General features: G+C 37.0%; 1 long non-coding RNA gene across 1 annotated transcript; it reads right to left on the bottom strand.

Annotated features, from left to right (window-relative positions):
- Positions 1–206: 206 nt before the first annotated feature.
- Positions 207–18,857, bottom strand: LOC140631493 (uncharacterized). Its single transcript, XR_012029037.1, has 3 exons — positions 18,714–18,857; positions 8,242–8,303; positions 207–1,135 (listed from the first exon to the last, which is right to left on the bottom strand). It is a non-coding gene; the product is annotated as an uncharacterized lncRNA (long non-coding RNA).
- Between the last annotated feature and the right edge of the window lie 4,396 nt (positions 18,858–23,253).

The following is a 23,253-nucleotide window of genomic DNA, read 5'->3' on the forward strand; positions in this document are numbered from 1 at the left end:
CATTGGCAGAATGGATAAATAAAGTGTGGTATATTTATGCAATGGAATACAATGTTGGTGTCCAAAAAATTGAGGTATAGCTACATTCAACCAAATGGATTGATTTTAACAATGATTTTAGATAAAAACCATAAGTCTCAGGATATTGCATATAGCACTTTTATAGTTAAAAATGACTAAAATGAGAATATAATTTTTTAGGCATGATGATATAAATGGAAAGCAAGCTTATGATGGACACATAAGCTAGGAAATGGTTATTTTCAGGGAGGAACAGAGAAAGGATGAGGTAATACCAATGAAGTACATGCAAGTAATTGCCAATGTTCTAGTTTCCATGAGGGGGAAGGGTTTTTTTGTAGTTTAATATATTACTTAAACAAAGAAAAGAAAGTCTTCTGCAAATCAACAGTAAGAGTATGCCATGAACGAAAATATTTTAAGCACAATAGTGTGTATCTAAATATGTGTACATATTTGTATGTGTGTGTATATAATATAGACATACAATGTATATATAATGTGTTTATATATATATACACATATATAGAGTGGGAAATGCCTACATATGCTTTGTGTCTCCTCGCATTGGGAAGTTAAGATGAATGTATCACATGTTGCATTGTCCTCATAAGACTCTTACAAACTTCCTTATTCACAGCAGACAATACCCAATAAAAACAGCTATCCTTAAGGCAAGTTTTTCTTCTATTTCTGGCAAAGAAGGACGTGGAGTGAATGAGATCCATTCGTGCACACGATGCCTCCTGTTGTCATCCAGGGATTCAGCAGAAATTTAGATTCTTTGCTCCTTGGCTATATATTGAAACTATAAAATTATCCTACAGGTTGTCAAACAGCATGACTTCCCTGGAGGAAGCTAATACACTCATATTGCCCATCCCCCCCATTTTATAGATGAGCACGCTGAGGTAGAGTCTGCTTGAGCTCATAAACTCCTTTGTAAATACTTAAGATGAGAGAATCAGGGAGGTTCAGCAGATCTTAGAGCAACTATTTCTGCTTTCCAATTTCTAAGTGCTTCTTCATTTCTTCCTCTTAGTTACGTCTTCTCTCTTTGTGTCCAAAATGGTAGATAACTGGGTAGGACATGGCTTGAGTTGGTGAAGAATGTCTAGAAAGAAAAGAGGGAAGGTATGATGGAAACAATGACAACACCAACAACAACCAGCACATCTTGATTGCTTACCGTGTGGCCAGACACAGTCTTGCTCTGTATGTTTCGCATGTATTATATCATTTTTAATTCTCAGGACAAGGATTAAAGAGTTAATACAAGTAATTTCTTCAAAGGAATGGAAATCTCATCCTGTTTCCTTCTTTGTTCACCATACTGTACACATGACAAGTGGCATAGTTCAGTGTCCATGAAGAAGCTATCTAACATGTGGGGGTGAAAAAAATTCCTGGGATGTCACAACAGCAAAAGATGTTGGCTACAAGATAGTTGTGTTGATTTAATTTCTAGGTGTGAATGTTTACCTGGTCTGGTTTTTGGCAGGCCTCTGAGGCCGTCATGTACTCATTCGTGTTCTGCTCTGCTTCTCCCTCCTCCAAAATGACAGAGAATTTGTCAAACATCATCTCTCCAATCCATCTGCCCCAGCACAAGCAGGTTTGAAGGATTATGATTCTCCTTGTGATGCAGCACATCCAAAGCTCCATTACTGGTGCCAGGGACTCGAATATTAGGAATGAATAGAGGGGGCCTTTATGGAACTTAATTGGTAGTGCTTTCTAAAGCATATTATTTTCAATAACAAATGACCATATATATGCTGCATGTATATAACTAGGCTATCACAAGTGGAGTTTATTAGAGAGCTTACGTCATTATTGTAACTTCATTTCACATGACATAGTGTATTGGAATCTTTATTCCTTTTGTGCTGCCAACCCTTGCCCAGAAGCATACCAAAGGACATATGAGAGGAAACCTAGAGGACTGAGGGCCTTTGCCTGACCCTGCAGAGTATGCAGGGACACAGGGACAGTGACACGAGATGTGAAAGAAGGTCTGAGGTCCCCAGAGCAAGTCGCACGACAGCATCCTATGCCCGATCCCCATTCCCACTGTACGCTTTTACAAATAAAGTCAGATTAAAATGCATGCAAGGCATGAAAAGATCAAAAGGTCAAAAAACAGAGGGCACGTAAGTAGGGATGAGGCTGCTGTTTTTGCTGGGAGGTGGTTAAATGAGTCCCACCGACCAGCTATGTGACTGACTTTGGGCAAGTTAACTTCTACTTCCTCAGGAGGGACGATGCTGCACCTACTTCATAGGATTATTTTAAGGATTACAAGACATTTTGCGTGTAAATTACTTAGCAGAGTATATGGTATATATCATACAGTCAATAATTATTTGACATAGCTATTACTATAAAAGAGAAGAATGACACATTCCTCATAAGACTTTTGTGAGGTATAAATGAGAATGTGTATTATGGACCTGGCATAATGCCCAGCATATTGTAAGGCCTAAGGATAGTTAGCTTTTCTTCCTTAGTGCTTGTTATTAAAATAATATGGGGATCCTTGAGGAATGGGGCCTGAGGCTCTGATTTACCATTTTTAGGGCTTTATTATTTGTAAAGCCATCTATGATTTACAGACTGTTTTCCGACCTTTAACTCACTGGGCTTTCACAAGAAGCTTGTTGCTTCCTCTTCTGAAAACAGGCTCATCATTCCCCAGTTTTGCATAAGAGGAAATTATAGCTCACATAGTTTAAGTGACATGTTCAAGATATACAGTAGGAGAGAAAGGATCCGAACTCAGGTATGTAGGATCCCTAAGCTAGCATTCTTTCCATATTAGCCCTCTAAAGATCATAGCTCATATTGAACTAACTAGATTGAATTACAAATTTCTGCCTAGCCATTACCTTAAATAATTCATTCAAGCTGTCTTCATGGTTGTATTGATGCAATGGGGTCCATTAGCTGGATCCCTCAGAGCAGTGCCAGAGCTGAAAAGCCACTAGGAACCAAAAAGCTAGGAAAGTGAATGGCATGTAAAGATTTCTTTTTTGGGGGGGTGGGGTGGGGGGGGAGGAAGATTGCAGTTTGTTTAAAGCAAAAGAACTTTCTGGAGATGCAGCAGCAGCAAATCTATCAGCTCCTTGCAGTGTCATCAATCACAGAAGCACAGGGAAAAAAGCAAGCTGGACCCAGTACCCATCCTTGTAAATTATTTTTCAGGAAATCCTGCAGGCTTGGTTTTTTACCAGGAAACAATTACAGTTTAATATAGAGGACCACAGAATTCACATGGAACCGATTTCTATTTCTTTTTGTTCTGCTTACACAAAGGAAATGCAATTTTTCAAAAACAGCAGAGAAATACACAAGTGCTGGACTAATATAGTGGCGCCTGTCGCTTACAACTGAGGGATTGTGTCATTTCTCATTGCCAGTCCTGACAGCGCCTCAAATAAAGAGGTGTCTTAGCAAATTATGTTCTTGATATCACTTACTGAAATGCAATGGCTCCATTTTAAATAATAAAGTGACAATGCAAAGACCTGAAGCTAGATATGAAGAAAGTTTACCATAGCTTAACTGATGGCTCATTATATTGCTCCAGCCATTATCTTAATCTCATATTATTCTCATGTGTCTGTAAATGTGCAAAATTAAAAAGCCAGAGGTAATTTTGTGTTTTATCTGACTCCAGAAGAAGAGATTGTTAAATTATCATTGCTTTGATATTAAATAGCTTGAACCTGTACAATGACCTTTGAATATGCAAATGGGTAGCTTTTTGCAAAAAAAAATGTAGTTTGCTAATTATTAAAATGATAAATGAGAAAAAAATGGAAGAAAACTGGAATTTACTTTGAAGCAAACCTCATTGAAGGTTTATGTGATAAGGATAAAGAAAATGTTTTATATTTATGTGCAGGTTCAGAAGAATGATTGTCTAGAGCTGTTCAAATCTGTGACTTTGCAGCTGTAATCAAAACCAGCAGGAGAGTTTCTGACTTATATCCCTGGCAGAGAACTCGTGGAATACATAATACATACCCAGAAGAGTTAAGGGAATTTCAATAGTTTCTTAGGTAACAATTTTCATTCTCTGCTCTTAAGATGTTTGAAAAATGAAAGGCTATAACCCCAAATCAAACAATAATTAAACACCCGACTCTGTTTTTAAATTAGCTTTTTAACACCAACGTGCTCATGAATCTAATGCTCTCAGAAATGAGAGATGAACACGACTTCTAAGAATGATGACGTCAGTGGGCACATTTTCCCCAACAATCAGCCATTTTAACCTTTAGCTGTGACATCTCTGGTATATAATTGTCAGGATTAACCCCAGCAGAGTGAGTATCCCAAATACGTTGGGCTTGGACAAGCACCCATGGGGACTTGGATGCAGCATCTCATTTGTTTACACTCTTGGGGGATTTGGCTTAGGTCTCCAGGCTAACCATGATTCTGCGGTGGCATAATGGTGGAGTCCATCTCCTTTGCAGACTGACAGTTACGTGCACATAATTCTCCAGAAGGAAGCTCTCTATAGAAGTTCATAGCGGATGGAGAAGGAGGCACGTCTTCTGACTTCCCGTCCCTGATCACCTGGATTTGATGATTGATGCTGAATGAACTCCACTGCTTTAGCTTCAGTGGATCACAATGATAGGAAATGTGGGCTCCAGAGCCACTTAGTAGTCAGGTGCTCTTGAATAAGTTACTTCTCTGTGCCTCAGGTTTCTCATGTTATAAAGTTTTCCTGCTACTACCATCCCAAAATATTGTGTAGCAAGAACTCAAGTTAGCTGTTAAACTTCTGTAGTAGAATCATCTGGATTCTTAGATCCATCTCAGGAAAATGGAGGTGAATCCACACTATCTCAAGAGAAGCAATGATATGTGCTGCGGAAATGCTAATGTTTGTTCAATGCTAATAAATTCCAGACATTCTGCAAAGTGTTTAAATATCTCACAGTAATGCCAGGTGTTATATTGTTTTTAATCCCATTTTACAGATAAAGAGAATTGGTCAGTGAACCCATCTGTCTGTTACCCAATCTTATGCTTCTTAATTTACTCTGCTAGAGTGCCCTCTCTGGGAGGTGAGGAATGGGAGTTCCAATGACTTGGGACCTAAACCTACTTATGCCATTAATTAGCTCTGTAGTTTTGTGACTTGGGATAAATTATTTCATTTTTTTTCGAACTTCCTCTCTTGATAGAACTGCCTGATATCTATGGCTTTTTTTTTCAGTTCTGACTATCTATGATTCTAGGAGAGAATATATTTGGGAGGGGGGTAAGGGGAGAGCAAGAAGGAGAAGAGAAAAGAGAGACAGGAGGAGATGAGAGACTTTGGTGTATAACTATAATTGAACACAATGACATCTTTGTAGCTTATAATGAAGTCAAAAGACTTTCAGATATGTCACTGCATTCATTTTTGTACAATATGTCTATATATCATCACTGCCATTTGATAAATGAGGAAATTGCAATATAGAAAGTTTGTGACTTGCCAAGGTCACATAGCTAAGTCACAGAATCTAGCAATTTTACTGCCAATATGAAACAGCATTCTCTGGATTAGGCTGAAAAGTCAATATATAAAACAATTCTGAAAACTTCTATTGCTTAATAATGCAAATAGTGATGTACTTCATGTTACACAAAGAGCTATTTGAAAGATACAAATCAAATGTCTTTAAATCAAATCCTACTTGTCACTGACAACTCTTTAATTTTAGTTTGATCTTCAAAGGGTGTATCTCCTTTAGATTTTTCTCCTGTTTTATTTCTATACTTTGTCTCCAACCTTCATCCAGTTATTCAAAGCACAATGGAAGTTCATATTTAAATGGACCCTGTGGTGAATCTACTAAAAATTCTATGACTATATATTCAAAATGAAATTCATTCATTCTGCTATAGCTCTATATGTCAAATTTTCTATATTTATCAGTGGGGAACAATGGTCTTCTCCTTGTCAAGGTTGTAAAATTTTAATGAGATATCTCATGACAATACTTGGACTAGAGAAAGTAGATAGGAATCATCATCTCATTTGTAAATATGAATTTTTGCTAATTAAAGTTTCTTAAGGAAGACAATTCTGTAAACTCATGAATATTCTTTGAATATCATACAGACTGGATTTTGAAAACTGGATTTGAAGATTCCAGAGTTTTTGACAGCAAATAAATTCCACCCTATAGGAAACTGTAGAGCTATCCTTTAAAAAAAAATGGTACAATCAAATCTGTTAGCAGTAATCCAATAATAAAGACTCTGGTTTTTTATTTTTATCAGAAGCCTGGCTCTATTAATATTCATGCATCTTCATGTGAGTCTATATATGTAAGGCTTCTCTTTAAAAAAAAAATCTCAATTGTAAAATAGAATCAGAGAACTCGTCCCTTTCTTCTTTCTTTCTCACTTTTAATTTTCCTATTACAGGGGAATTATCCTTTGAGGAGTTTCATGGTGGCAGACAGATTTGTTTCTCAAATGGAGCATTGGTTTTTGCAGTTGTGCTGCAGGGCTGGAGGAGATCAGAATGCCCATTTGCTTCACAGATTCCTGTAAAATTCAACTACTCCCAGTCATGCATCTCTCTGATTACTGCTTAGCTATATACATTTTGACAAAGAGAAAAACAGTCCAATTGTTAATACCAAAAAGCATTAAGAGTTTTGTTTTGACTACAACATGTGGATATATTTACCAAGACTGAACTCCTTTACATATTTTATGCTCAGATTATAATTTTGCTTGCTAAGTCATTAAGCATCTTTAGAGGAGAGTATTCTTATTAACAAGAAAAATTCCTATATAAAGAGAAGAATATATATAGGTACATATTTACTATAAATGAATATATATATTCCTAGATGCATATATATGTATATATATATATATTTCCTAAACACATGCGTGTACATGCTTATGTATCATGAGCATCTACAATGTTTAGTGAAAGATTTTTCTCCAAAATGACTCTGTTAAAACAATCACTTCTCACAAATCTCAGACAGCCACGGTGTGCTGGGTTTCTAACCTCCAGAGAGTACAGCATTGTGGTTTACTCATGATAACCAGAGATGGTGGAAAAGTTAACTACTTGGCAGTGGATCGCATTTCTGTAATAATCCGATACACATTGTACATTGATTCATTTCAGATTTGGCACAAAATAGAGCAGCAAATATAGACGTTTCTTTAGTCTTCTGACACCAGATTTGACCATGAACTTCACTTGAATGTTTTTTTTCCTTTCTTGCAGCTAATTTCAGTGGAGAGTCAGGAGCCCATTTGCAAAATTTTCAACCTCAAAATATACAGTTTTGGAGTTTTTTGGCGTTTAAGTTCATTTGCCTTTGGCAGAAAAAAAAAACCTTGTTTTCAAAAAGAAACAAGTCATATGAAAACTTTATTAAAAAAGGCTCAAGCAGCTGTTTAAAGGGCTATTTTGATGATGTCAGTGCAAGTGAATAAAAAACACATGGATTTAAATTCCCTTAAATTATACAAGCCTTTAAAAATTAAAGGAACTGTGTTGGGCAAATGTGTTTTAGGTTTATTAACTTAGGAATCATTCTTCCATGGTTTCTAAACAGCCTTGTATGGGGGGAACCCTACAATTATTAAACCTAAAGACAAGTGAGAACATGGAACACCATTCAGTAAGAACCAAAGGCTTGTGCTTGTGAACCCAAATGGGAGTGGGTCCCTAACAGCCGGTGAGAAATCACCATCTCCCTCCCCACCCAAATAATACAGCAGTGACAGAGGGAGAACATGCGGTACAATTTCAATTTGCAAAAAACAGTTCCCTGTGATGTTTTATTTCTGCTTAAATGTTTAATTTCCTATTGTGTAGACAGAGCCCTGGCAATTGAAGAACTGTTGGATTGATACCAATTGTTGAAAGAGATCCGCCAACCTAAAGATTTCTTCACGTCTTCTGAAAATCATGGGCTCATTCTTCTAAAACTGAAGGCTTTTTCAGCTTCCATAATTGGGCAGGAAGGCAGACAATAAACAAATTTACTTTTCAATTCTTAAGGCAACATGACACCTCTTTGCAGAAGAAGATGTGGCAAAGTTTTGACAAATGAATACACTTGAATGAATGAATGAATACTATAGCCTCTATAGTAGAGGCATTTGGAAAGCACAAATATGCCCCTAGTCATTTCTTGTTCTTAATTTGGTGAAAAAAAGAGTTTATGTCTTCACCTGCTAGTTCCTTGGTCTTCTCTAAGCCAATTCCATCATGACATTGTGGTCTGATCTGAAGACTTCGAGATGAAATAAAAGAAATAATCAAATCACAGTTGTTTCAGTGACATCTTGACACACTTTTTGGGCAACTATAAAGCACTAGATTCTGTCTCCTTTGTCTTGGGAGATAGAGTGGTCCAATCATTTGGGCACAATGGCAAGACCAACTCAGAGTCTCTATATAAGGCCAGATGTTTACAAGTCTGATGGTATGAAATACAGCTATTATTATTGGTGATATTCCTAAATACTATGTCTCAAGCTCACGTATAAGTACTTAGCATAGTGGTATATAGTAAATGCTTAAGAAATAATATTATTTGCAAATTTTTCATTTATAATTTGCAAATCTTCTATGTGACAAGTATTTGTATTGCCATGTTGCAGATGAGAAACATAAGGTTCAGAGAGGAAATGTGACTTGCTTGAGACCACATAAACTCTTAGAATGTGACACAGCAAGAATTAAAGTCATGTCTAATTCCAAAGTCCATGCTCTTCCCATTAAAACTGCCAATCAGAATGACTAAAATTAAAAAGATGGACAGGAGTGCTTGGGTGGCTCAGTCGGTTAAGCATCTTACTCTTAATGTTGGCTCAGGTCATGATATCAGGATTGAGAGACAGCCTCAAGTCAAGCTCTGTGCTGGGCAGGGATTTCTGTATTAGATTCTCTCTCTCCTTCTCCCCTGCCCCCTACTCTTTCCTTCTCTAAATAAATAAAGTAAAATAGAAATAAAAAAATAAAATAAATATGGACAAAGTGAGAACTGGGCTTTGCACACCTTGCTGGTGGGAATGTACAAGCACTTTGGAGAATTGTTCAGATTTCATTTAAACCTGGATGTCCTTTTGTCTTATGTTCTCCCAATTCTACTCCTAGATATAACAGCAGAAATGTGTACACAGATTTACCAAATGACATGTGCAAAGATGTTCATAGTAGCATTATTTAGAATTGCCACAAACTGGAAACAACCAAAATGTCCAATAATAGTAGAATGGATATAAAAATTGTTATATATTCATCCATTGAAGTACTACATAACTATGAGTATGAACAAACAACTATAATCAACCACAAAGATTAATCTCATAAACAAAGAGTAGAATGTTAGAATCCAAATTTAAAGAAATACATTCTACAGGAGTCCATTTATGTAAAATTCAAAAATAAAAAATAGTCATCTGTCCTATCAGACAGAGGGAAAATGATTACCCCTGGGGAACAGATAATGATTGGAATAAATTGTGCTTCTAGTATAAAGAAATGTTTTGTTTCTTGATACGAGTGTTAATTATATGGGTGCAATCACTTTGTAAAATTTATTGAGCTGTGTTTATGATTTCTGCAGTTTACTATATAAAGTTTACTTATAAAACTTACTTTTCAGTGCAAAGTTTACTGTCACAAATTTAAGGCATGATGTCCTCAGGAAAAGGAAAGTGAAACCAGACTACCATTGAAAAGAGACATCCTGTCACCGGTGCTAGGGCCCTGCTGATCTCTCTGCAACCAGTTCCAAGCTATGAAAACATGAACTCTTCAAATGAGCTTAGGCTTGGGATAACTCCTGGGCAGAGATATCTTAGACAACTGTTGTGTCACCCCGACAAGAGTGAGAAGAGCACAGTCTTCCTACAACAATGTGTATCACCCATAGAAGAATACAACTCCAGTTGTCCACATGTGAAAATATTTTCCAAATACTGAGCCCATAAAAATTCTGGTCTGTCCACTAAGTTTATATCCATTCAGTAGACATGGATGAGCATTCTAAAACATGCCTAACCACCCAGCCAGTTTTGATGGTCAAAGAAACATGTGCATCTGGTCATGACAATTTGAGTTGAGTGTTTACTTTCAAACCTCTCCAATTACCAAGGCCAATAAGAACTTTTCCAGCGAGAAGAGGCAGCCTTCAGTGCATTTTGTTTCTAGACGTTGTCTGATTTCTTTGCAGCAGTACTGAGCATGTGGCCATAGCCTAATTTGCATGGTTTATGCGCAAACCCAAGTTTAATTTGGAATCACAAGACCCCAGGGTCCCTGATGCTGAATAACCTGGGACTTCCATCTGTAGCACAGCATATGTTAGTCTGATGTAGTAAAACTGGGCAAGAAATACAAATCTAATTATAAATGTATGATCAGAGTGTTAGGTAAATTATACTTTCTGCAAGTAAGTTATTACCTAAGAACACAGTGGACTTTGGCATGTTTGGCCATCTTACCATACTGCCCTCTGCCTGTAAGTACCTGCAGTGGGGTATTGCCAACTGAAGGTTAATTTAATGAATTTTGGAGCCCTTGACAAGTATGTTGCTGCATCTGCAAAGAATATTTTATCTAGAGATGCCTGGGTGGCTCAGTAGGCTAAAAGTCCAACTCTTGATTTTGGCTCAGGTCATGACATCAGGATTATGAGTTTGAGCCCTGCATTAGGCCATGTGCTAGACATAGAGCCTACTTAAGATTCTCTCTCTCCCTCTCCCTCTGCTTCCTTCCCCTCCCATAAAAATATTTATTTTACCTAAATCCTATGAAACATATAGAGACAGATGAACGAAGGCAAGGTTTAAACACATTTAATATTCAATATATCTTATGATTATGAAGTGCCCTAGGACAGGATTTTTCAAACTGTAGGTTATAAATCATAAGTAGGTTATAAAATCAATTTAGGAGGTCATGACTAGCACTTTCAAAAACTAAAACAGAGGAGATTAGAAAATTTTAGAGTGAACTTTACATGATGATCGTCAGTGTTGTTTACAACAACATTTTCATTTGTTTGTTTAATTTTGTGCATGTATTTTTTACTGGATGGCACTTTTTAAAAGTTTGAAAAAACTGCTCAAGGGTGCATCATAAACAGATATAATATTATAATGACTATAACCATATTATTGCAGTCATTTTACAGATACTTTATTTAGTAAAACCAACTCTACTCCTAACAAGTGCTAGGTACTGAAACCAAAGCAGTGTATGCCTTCATGTAACTTGCATTTAGAAAGGAGATGAATCACACAATTAATTAATAATGACATTATAATGGTCACAGTGACACTAGGAAACAAATTCATGGGTGACAAGACTGAATACCGGAAAGATCTGACAGAGATTTGGGATACTATTGGGAAACCCTTCCGGAAAGAAGTGATCTTTGAGCTCAGATCTAGAAGATGAGTCAGAATGAAGTAAGCTCAGTATCCAAAACTTTAAATGTTTTAACATAACCTTTGATTTTCCCAAATTCTTCAATGGTATCTTAAGGTATTTCATGCTTCACTTGGACTCCAGAAGAGCCCCTCTTGACTCTGAGAGCATTCTATGCTATTGATATGTTCTCAAAACTTCCTTTTCGTGATCCTTACTTCTACATTCAAACTAATTCCTGCTTTGCACTGTTCATTGGCAGACTTCAGTCTACAAAGTCATCAGTGGCACTTTTCAGTGAGTATCTGGAAGGGATAGTGATGCAAAGGAAAGCTTCTGAGTCATTGGATGTCTGTTGACCAGCTCTGCTCCTCTCTTGCTGCCTCTCTGAGAGTCTTTCCTCTTTTCATGGAAGAGAGGGACCATGTAATATCTGCTTTGCCTCACAGGAAGCTATCCCGCACCCATCCACATGATCTTTTTTTCCAGCTTGGGTAATTGAATGAGAAAATCCCATGTAACAGATTTCTTCTTGGGGTGAACACTGCATTTGTCTGGAGAAATACTTTGAAGCCACAGCTTGGGTTGGTGTTGGATAGATGGCAAGATGTCAATCTGGCACAAACCACAAAAATATCTTCTGAAGAAGGTGAGATCTTATTAGAGAGCTAAGTTTTCTTCCTGAGGAAAATTCATATGGAATCACGATGGTAAGGACTGAGTCAGAACTGAAGTATTCTGCATAATAGAGAGTTGACATTCCCTGGGAGAGATTCAGGAAGCTGTGTGCTGCATAGAAGAAAGATAAGAGAGGAAAACTCTTGGGTCTTCTCAGCCTTTGGCCCTTGTGGGTTTCCTTCGCTTCTGAGCTCAGCTTTATATTTGAAGAGATGTTTGTGTCTGATCCATTATTTACAAGTGTTGGAATAGGTTTTTTTTTTTTTTCATGATATCTACTTTGTCATAATGCCAGCAACAGAAGTCCTTGGTATATTTAAATTGTGAACAATAGCCACTCACTATACTGTATATCCAGATTATAGTTAGCAAAAATATATTCTCCTTCCATCATCATCCTTTACAACAGAGAAAAGGCTGTAATTTCTAGGATAAGTTGTAAATCTCAGCAGCACAAGTAATACTGTTTCTTTTCTAGAATATAGGTAAAATATTTTATTAAGTGAACTAGAAAATATCACACGATGAACTAGATTAGTTCTCCAAAGCAGTGTCTCCACATTTTGACCAGAGATTACAAAAAGACACTAAACTTCAGTCCTGTTGTTCTCTACTCTTCACCAGAGGAAGTAGAAAACTAAAATGAAGACAATTCTTCTAAAAAAATAAGCTTCCTATTTTGCTTCCTCTCACTTATCTTGGGGACAATCAAAATTGTCAAGAAACTTTCATTCTCTAAGTTTTCAACAAATTTAAGGCAGAAAGAACTCTGGAGAAAGTTTAAAAAGGGATTTTAAAGTTGTTTACTATGGGAAATGTAACACCTCTATTCCACTACCCTTCCACCCACTTTAATGAAGGCTACATTGTTCACTGATACTTCTGCATGAGTGAATTCCTTGTGAGAAACTGAAAAAGATGTTGAATTTTGTGTCTCAGTGAGTACAAGGTGAAAATAGAGACATAGAAGTCAGAAGGAGAAAGAAAAGCTCTTTTGTTTATCACCAAAGCAAGAGAATGTGTATTTTCTCTTGTAGCAACCTTAAGGCTTAATCTGGCTTTTTGTTATACTACAAGAAATAGTGATATAAATAGTACAAGTTAACTAGTGCCTGTAAGAGGGTCAGCAGACTTTTTTTGTTAGGGGCCAAACAGTAAAATATTTTAGGCTTTGGGAGTCAGACAGTTCATGTTGAAACTACCCAACTGTCATTGTAGCATAAAAACAATTTAGACAATGTGAAAATGTGGCTTGTTCTAATAAAGTTTTATTTACAAAGACAGAGTGTGCACCCGGTTTGGATTGTAGGCTGTTGGTTTGCCAATCCCTAATCTCTATAAAAAGGCAAAACCTTAAGAGAGAAAGTATGAAATCTATTAATGCACACATCAGTCTTACGCTTTCCCAGTAACTTGCTTTGCAAATTAATTAATGTAATTTTCCAGTGGTTTGTAAATACTTTAGGGGCAATATATATTTTCTTTAATTGCTTCAACAAATATGAACTTCAGAGCGATTTTCAAAACCATTGTGCTTTTTTTTTTCCTGACAGTTGTGCTGATGTTACTGTTCTTAAAATAATCAATGTTTTTCCCCAGAAGAAAAACCATACATCTGATTGCCATGTGTTATTAAAAAGGAAATCAAATACCCTATAACTAGAAACTAACACTCTGAAACAAATATAATCAGAGCACTGCTCATGATTTAGAAGAATAAGGTGGCATTCAGTAAACTTTATCCCAGAGAATCCAAAAATATGTCAAAGACCTGTATGTTCATATAATATTTAAAAATTCATACTTGTTTTCCAGTTAGCATAGTCCTCAGTTTATAGCTCCAAAGTACAATTTTTAAAAGCCAATTTCACAGACTCATGGAGCTGTAGGGGGCCTTGGAGATCACTGGTCAACTCAGCAACCAGTGCTTCCATTGAACATCCCACCATGCCCACACCTGCTTGTACACTTTCACTAATGGAGTCTTTGCCCCTGAGTAGCACATTTTCTTTTCTGGCTGGCTTGTCATCATTCAAGATGTTATTGCTACATTTAGGCAACATTTGCCTTACTATAGATTTTTTTTTTCCTGCTTACTGATTCAATGGTCCTTTTGACTCTAATCACTTTCCCCCAGGAATAATCCTTTATATATTTGAGGATAGCTACCTGTCTCTCATGATTATTTATTTCCCAAGGCCATATGCCACCAATTTTTTCCAAACTCCCCTGTAGCATAGTCGAGGAGTCTCAAACATAGATGTCAACAGGGGTGGGAGATCGAATAAACAAGTTGAGAGAGCATATTGGATGGGACTGAGGTGAACCAGAGAGGGAAAATTCAAGGGAAGAGGAAAATGCAACGTAGCATCCACCAGTTGTTGTGTGACAGTCTGGGCCAGGGTTATTGGGAGATTTTAAAAGAACCCAAGGATCAAGATTTCTACTTGAAATCTCCCATTTTTTAAATGTTGGCAAATAATTTTTCTAAAAATGTTTAAACATTCCGTAAGCCAAATAAAACACATCTGTGGGCCAGATTTGTGAAACGCTAGTTTAAAACCTTAAGATTAGAGTCATTTTACCATCCTGGTTGCCACATTTCGTACACATTTTTATTTAGTCAGTTGTAATTTGACGAACCTTAACCATTGAAAAAAGGGAGAGAATTCTTAATTGAAAGGTAAACAGAGAAACAGTAACTTCAACACAGATGAGCATCAGGGATCAACTTTACTTCGTAATCAAAATTTAGGTCTTATGTGACATAAGGTTAAGTTTTAACTTTTTAACCATTGTGAACTCTAAAAGTAGAGACATGTGTTAACAGTTGATGTGATAGGTCGACAAGAAAACATATTGCTCTTGTCTAGAAGAAGTCTCCTAAAAATGGGAATAAAACACTAAAGGAATATAATATAAAACCATTACCAGACCATATGTTTGTGATATAAAATAAGGCATTTTCTTGCCAGGATATCACATAACCATGGCACACTGCCATCAGCCTCATTCTCCCCACCATGAAAGAGAGAGAGAGAGAAAGAGATTCTACAGACATTCTTGGGATAAATTGGGCTATAGTTTTATTATAAGTATTTAATTTATAAAATATACTCCTGGAGTTCAGTGCCACTAACCAAAGTAAATAATTATATCATTGGGCTGAGAGGATATTGTTTTGTCATTGATAAGTCTGCCCTTTCCATGACATCTTGGGTTGCTGGTTTTAAAAAGACTTATCTGGAATACATTTTTGTTCCTGTGCTTTTTGCCCTCTGTTGTATGTTCTGATTTTCAAGCCAGTTTGCCCTTTCCCCCTTATTTCCTCAAGAATCTGTTAGGAACTTAATTGAAAGGACGGAATGAACACTAAGCTCCAGCTGGACAGCCCCTGGTGTTAAGGTCAATCTACCATCACCTTATCTAATTGCTGACCTCTTCCTCATGGAAAGGGTGGTCTTGGATGATTCTGCAAGTCAGTCACTGCCATAAAAGTTTCTTTGTCCAAAGCTGGCAGCTCAGGGAAAGGGAGAAAAGGCAGAACAGCTTTGTGGAATATTGTATATGCCGTGAATCCATTAATTTTAAAATTGCCTCTCTTTCACAGTTCAGACAAGCATCTTGCAAAAAAAAAAAAATTGGCAATAGAGCCCTGGATACTTTAGGACATATTATTAAGTTAAAAATTTAGACATTTCTTCTAGATGCATATTAAAAAGATAGTTCAAATAAAATACTGAAGTTATATTGTAGAGGCAAACTGATTTAAGAACCTAGAGTATTTTGTTATTTCTGGAGCTAGTCTTTGTGATTATTAGGGAAAAAAAGGCAATTGAAAACTTTCCCATCAACTAATAGAGATTAAGAGATTAGACCTTCATAGACCTAAATTATTTACTTCTCTAGCCAGACAGTAATTAAAGCAATACCATATACAGTTACAATGTACAGTTAACCTATTGGTTGAAAGCTAGAATTAATAACACTGAATCTAATGCTTAAAAGGAAATTTATGTTAACACTCCTGAAGTACTTTAAATTGATCAAGAAAAATAAATAACATCTAGACAACTTAAAAAGCCAGACAATTGTCTTTATTTTCACTTTACTACTACAATAAACCTAGCTACCCCACAGAGCTCACCTTTTCTAACGATATTTCTCTGATGCTCATTATGGGATAGAGTCCTTGAACATTTAGATTTTGCTTTCCAATCTATGTATTTAAATTGATCAACTATGTAATATAATAAGCTATTTCCTACAAACTAAAGAAATTGTATTAAATTGCATTTATATAACTGCTGTCTCTCTGAATGCCACCTTCCAATTTCATTAATCTCAGTCTCTGAAAATCCCTCTCTTGCTGCTTATGAAACAGTTACTATCCTGAATGAAAGTGTTTTGAAAATCTTGTAAAGTATAGGCCATTTTAACGTACAGTTTACGTGTATTAGTAGAAACTTTCTCACATGCTTCCCTGAATTTTGGATGCATATTATTCTAAAGTGCCTGAGATGACATTTGCTGTTTCAGGTGCTATTGCCAAGACACGACTTGTAAACACTAGCAGAATTTCTGATCCAAATGACAATGTCATTGAGAAAGACTTCCAAGTTGATGTCTCTACAGTTTTATAGATTAAAAAATCACATATTTATACACATATGATACATACATATATAGCTACATATAATATGCAGTTAATTAAAAATATTTGCTCTGAAAGGACCTTATTAGGAGAATGCAAAGACAAGATGCACACTGGGAAAAAAAATATTTGTAAATCACATGTCTGGTAAAGGACCCATGTTTAGAAAATGTAAGGAACTCTCAAATACAACAATAAAAACAAAATAACTCAAACAGTCCAATTAGAAAATGGGCAAAAGATATGAAAAGGCATTTTACCAAACAAGATATACAGATGGCATAGCAACTAAGTACATTAAAAGGTGTTTAGCATCACTAGTTATTAGGGAAATGCAAATGGATCTATAGTGGATATCCTTGTATACTTTATTATAATAGCTTAAAATAAACAATTATGAGAATACCAAATGCTGATGAAGAGGCTGAAAAATTGGATTTCTTATACATTGTTGTTGGGAATGTAAGATCGTATAATACTCTGGGGGAATACTTGGACATTTTCTTGAGAAAACTAAATACATGCTTATCACACAAGCCACCCATTGCTCTCATGGGCATTTATGTCAGAGAAATGAAAACTTAGGTCTACACTTTATTTGTAACCACTCAAAACAGGAAACAAAATGTCCTTCAATAGGTGGATGATTAAGCAAATTGTGGCATATCCACAATATGAAATACTACTTGGTAGTAAGAAGGAATGGGTTATTGATACTTACAAGAACTGGGATGGATCTCAGGGCACTTTGACTCATGAAAAAAGCCAGTCCCAAAATGTCTATACCATATGATTCTGTTTATACAACACTTTCAAAATGATAAAATTATAGAGATCGATAGCAGATTAGTGGCTGCTAGGGGCTAGGGATGATGGGTAGATCATCATCTAGCGGTATGAAGGTGCGGTAGATTTTCTTATCCCTTGTAAAGGGATAGCAAGAGGGAACTTTTTGGGGTGATTGGAATAGCTCTTGATGGTTACAATGATTACGTGAATGTACAGTTGTGATAAGATGATATAGAATTTATACACATTTGTATCAGTGTCAACACCTGGTTTTGATATTGTCTGTACTATAGTTATGCAAAACATACCTATTTGAGGAGATTGGGTGAAGCATGCCTGAGATCTTTCAGTATTTTTGCAACTTCTTTTAAATATATAGTTATTTTGATAAAAAAGTTATTTTTGAAGGTCCCAAATGTTATATAGAATCCATAGGCTATGTATTATTTTTTTTTTACGATCTTATTTATTTTTTTCATGAGAGACACAGAGATAGAGAGAGGCAGTGACACAGGCAGAGGGAGAAGCAGCCTCCCTGTGAGAGCCTGATGCGGGACTCCACCCCAGGACCCTAGGATCATGACCTGAGCCGAAGGCAGACACTCAACCAACTGAGCCACCCAGGCGCCGTGTATTAATTCTTAACAAGACGAAAAACATGTTTTTAAAGAGTTTACTCCCTGAAATGCATGTTAAGAGTCTGGGTTTTGGCATCAAATAGGTTTCAATTTTACTCAGACTTTTCGTTTACTAGCCATAGGTCATAGAAAATTACTTATTGTCTCAAATTCTCAATTTCCTTTCCTGTTAAAATATAATATAATCACGGGAATAATAATGATACGTACCTTATAGCATTTTTGCAAAGATTAGAATGAGATAATATATGTGTTGTTCTTAGCACAGTGTCTGACATCTAAATATACCCCAATAAATGAGAGTTGAAATTATTTTCTTTCTTTCAGACCTTCATAGAGCTCTGCACTAATTCTTTATTTTACTGCTGTATTTAAATTGATATATATTTATGACTTGACTCTGCAGCTCTATGGGAAACTTCATGAGCTCGAAGGATTGAGTTATACTTTAGATGCCATTACCACCTAGTAAATTACTGTGTAAAGTTAAGCTATTAATACATACTGATCAAATGCGTAATCTGCATTGTACAATCCAGTGGGCACTTTCCAGTATTTTCTGAAGTAACTTCTCAGCAGCATTTGACATAGTTGACCACTTTTCCATTTTAAACCCTGCCATGAACTGAACTGTGTTCCCCATCCCAAATTCCTATGTTGAAGCTTTAACTCCAATGTGCTGCGCGGGTGGTATTTGGAAATGAGGCCTTTGTGAGGTAATTAGCTTTGGATGGGGTCATGAGGTTGGGCCCCCATGATGTGCTTAGTACCTTTATAAGAAGAGATACAAGAGAGGTCTCACTTCATCTCTCTGCATCATGGGAGGATACCGAGTGGAGGCAGCCATCTCAGTATGAGAAACTGACCATGCTGGCACCTTGATCTTGGACTTCCCAGTCTCTAGAACTGTGAAACTGTTCTATTCCTTTGGTTACGCCACATAGTCCATGGTTTTTGTAAGGGCAGCCAAGTAGACTAATACAAATCCTTTTTGTCCTTTCTTATGACACTGTTTTATTTTGGTTTCTCTTTTATCTCACTGACTAATTCTACTCAGTCTCCTTTGTTTCTCCACCAGCCTTTAAGTATTAGAACTCCTCTGTGCTCTCTCCTAAGATTTTTTTTCTTTTAACTCTGTACTTCTTAAAAGATCTGATCAGTTGCCAAAGTTCCAGTTATTACCTCTATGCTAGTAATGTCTGCATTCATATTTCTAGTTCACAGTTTGCTTCTGAGCTCCAGACTCATATGTATAAATTTCCACTGGGATGTCTTACAGTCATCAATATGTCTAAAACTGAACTCTTCTGACAGGAAACAGAAGTTTTAATAAAGGATCTATTTGAAAAATTGTGGACAGTATTTAGAAAAAGTAACAAAGGTTGATACATTACTGTAGTACTAGTAACAGCAGGAAGCTATTAGAACCCCCAGATCCATAGAACAAGGGAAGAAAGTGGTTATAAGAACTCAGAAGGGGGGAGAGAGAGAGAGAGAGAGAGAGAGAGAGAGAGAGAGAGAGAGAGAGATGGAGGGAGAGAGATCACAGAAAAACTACACAGAAAGGGGTGTCTCAGGGCAGTGGGGCAAAGCCAACCCAAGAAAATCCTGCAGAAAGAGACTCAGTGGGATATTCAATCCTTGCTCTCTTTTCACCCTTTGATCTCTTTCCTTGGCCCTATTCACTGAAGCCATTTGGAAGGAGAAGGCAAAGACACCTATTGATGTAGGACATGGAGATCACTTCCTGGGGCAGAAAACAGATTGGCAAAAGGAGGAGATTAAATCTAGAAGAGTAACAGGATGCTGCAAGGTAGAGAAAATGTGAAGTACAGGGCAGCTCCATCATCCACAAAGATTCTGAAGCCAAAATCCTGAGTCTTTCTTGTTGCCTCTTTCTTTCTACTCCTTCATCCACAACAAGTACAAATACAACTCAAATATCTTACAGATTTGACAGTCTCTCCATCCCTACTCCACCACTTCACATAGATGAGGTCTCTCCTAGGCTACTGGGATAGCCTACGCTGTCTTTCTATGTTCTATTCTCCACAGGCAGTCGATGTGGTTGTCGTAGACAGAATAGTGACCCCTGAAAAGTCCATATTCTAATCCCTGGAAGTAGGACTATATTAATTTACACAGGTATGGGACTTTGCAGATATAATTAAATTAAGGGCTTTGAGATGGGAGGTATTATCTGGGTGGACTCAATCTAATCACAAGTCCTGAGAACAAGGTAATCTTTCCTGGCTGTAGTCAAAGAGAAATGTAGCTATGGAAGAAAGGTCAGAGACATGTAACATGACCAGGTTTAAAGATGGGGGAAAGGGGTCATTAGCCAAGGAATGCAGGTGGCCTCTGAAGTTCTAAAGGCAAGGAAACAGATTCCTCACTAGAATCTTCAGAAAGGAACTTGGCACTGCTGTGACCTTGACTTTAGCTCACTGTGAACCATGTCAGACATCTAACCCACAGAGCTGTAAGAAAATAAATTTGTCCTGTTTTGAGCCACTATTTGTGGTAATCTGTTAAGTAGCAATAGCAATAGCAATTAATAGAATGGTCTTACAAAATCTCAAGTTTTATCTCATTGCTCGACTGCTTTAAAAACCTCTAATACTTACCATTCCACCAACAGAGTCTAAAATCCTGCACCTGAGTTCCAGAGTCTGGGATGATTTGCCTGTTCCCCCTCTTTAATCTTGTTGCAGATGCTCTCCTCCTCAGTCAACATATCCTAGTTATGTCAGGATGTTCTTGTACCAGGTGCCACACTTCCTTATGCAATAGGTTCTTATACTCACATCTCCTTTTGGCTAGAGCAGTCTACCCAACCCCAATACTCTTTCAATGGGTATATTAGGGTTTTATTGCTGTGTAACAAATTACCACAAAGTTAGCATAAAATAACAGGCATTTATTATCTCGTAATTCCAATGGGTCAAGACTAGCCAGGCATGGTGCAATTGGATCCTCTCCTTAGAGTCTTACCAGACTGTAATTAAGGCCAGGTGAGCTGCATTGTCACTTGCAGAATAGGAAAGAATCTCACAGAGGCACAGTTCAGTTTCTGACAGAACCTGTTCCTTGCTGATTTCAGCTTCTAGTGGGTGTCAGCACTCTGACTTGTGCCACGATGCTCCAGTCTCTGCCTCCATGGTCACAAGTTGTCTCTCCCTCTTTTCTGTGTCTTCTCCTCTTCTCTTCTGTATCTGCCTCAAGTCTCCTTCTGCCTTTTTCTTATATGGACATTTATTATTGGATTTAGTGTTCACCTGATAATCCATAATGAGCTTCTTATCTCAAGATTCCTATGGAAAGATCCTTTTTCTAAGTGAGTCATCATTCATGGGTTCTGGGGATTAGCAGGACATATCTTTTGGGACCCACCATTCAGCCTTCTACAGGTCAACTGCTTGAATGCCTTTATCCCTGTGGGTCCTCCCATTTCATGCTCAGCAGCATCTTGCACGTTAGCATTAGCACAGTTCTGATTACCTGCTCAAGGTCTATTGTTGGTCTGCTAGAGCACACGTCCCCACAGGTAGGAAACCTGTCTGTCTCACTCACAGCTATGTTTCCCAGCACCCAACATGGATTAAGCACATGAAAAGCAGTTTGTTTTTTCCAAACCTACTGGATCATTGCTTTCTCTCCCACTTTGCTGGGTAGAAATAGCCTAAGTCATTGGTAATAAAGTTCTTCCCACTAATTGTGAATTTGTCATCTTTCAAGCTGTCTCATTAAAAAAATGCATTCATATTCTGAATTTAAATGAAGATATTTATCTTCTAGTTCATTGCTTTATTGTAGGAACCTCGGACCAATCTCATTGTGTAAGAGAAAGTTTGACATATAGATGGTGCACTCAACTTCTTTACTATATAGTCCATGGCATGTAAAAGTGGCACAAGACACCATATCTACTTTAACAGCTCAGTTCCGTTAGGCTGGTAAGATTCCTTTTTACAGGAAGAATATTTAATCCTTTCAAGTCTGAACTCTGGCTTCCTACACGCTGTGCCTTATACACAGCAGAATGCAGAAGTGGTACTCAGCGAATAACAAATAACAGCTACAATGATGATTGTAATGCATACCGTAATATTGTTACTAGAAATATAATTATGTGAACAGACAATTTACAGAAGAGAAGGGACCTCAGAGCCCTTGTGTTGTCAATCTGGCCTCTCTCTTAATCAGGGATAATAATAATAAAAATATCCCCCCCCCATCTGCAGTCAGCTTGTCAACATAGCAATATTTATAGAATGCTGTATATAACAATGGCATCTCCATGCAGATGGATTAAGATCGAGGAGCAGCTGCAGATGGCTGTTCATTAACTGAAAGAAGAAAATGAATCTGAACAAAGGCACTTATGGAACCCCTAATTTATTAGTGCTGTAATAGGGAAGAGGAGCTCTCTGGAATGGTAACTGAGTAAGACTGGTTACAAAGATAATTGTGAAAACAAGACACAGATTCAGTACAACATACAGGGACATTTTATTGCCTGTAAGTTCTGTAGAATTACAAGGTCAACAGATATCAGACTCAACATCTAATCCTTCATATTTATTAATTACATTCAACAAAGCACTTGCCATCAATCTAGGGACTTAAGCTCGATTAATATTCTGTCACAAAAACCTGCTCAATTTGTCCAGAGTCTAAGATTTCTTTTACTTCTCTGGTGTATTTAATACAGCATATGTGTGCATACATATGCACACACACACACACACTATGAACACACATACACTTTCCCCAAAACAGTCTGACTGTGGTCCTCAGAGTGACTTCCAAACATTCCAACATTAAACTAGGTAAGATATGTTAAATGTCCAACAAAATGTCAGACACAAAGAAGGCACTCCCCAGATTTTTTTTTTTTTTTACCTTTGATGTCACAGCTGCTACATAACCAAGCAAATTGTTGTCTGCATGACATCTCTGGTTTGTACTTCTCCAGAGGAGTCCATAAGTATCTAAGAATTTCACATTAACTAGGATTCATGTCAATGATTTTTTTCTTATTT

Source organism: Canis lupus, chromosome 4 (genome assembly GCF_048164855.1).
Source record: "Canis lupus baileyi chromosome 4, mCanLup2.hap1, whole genome shotgun sequence".
NCBI lineage: Eukaryota > Metazoa > Chordata > Mammalia > Carnivora > Canidae > Canis > Canis lupus.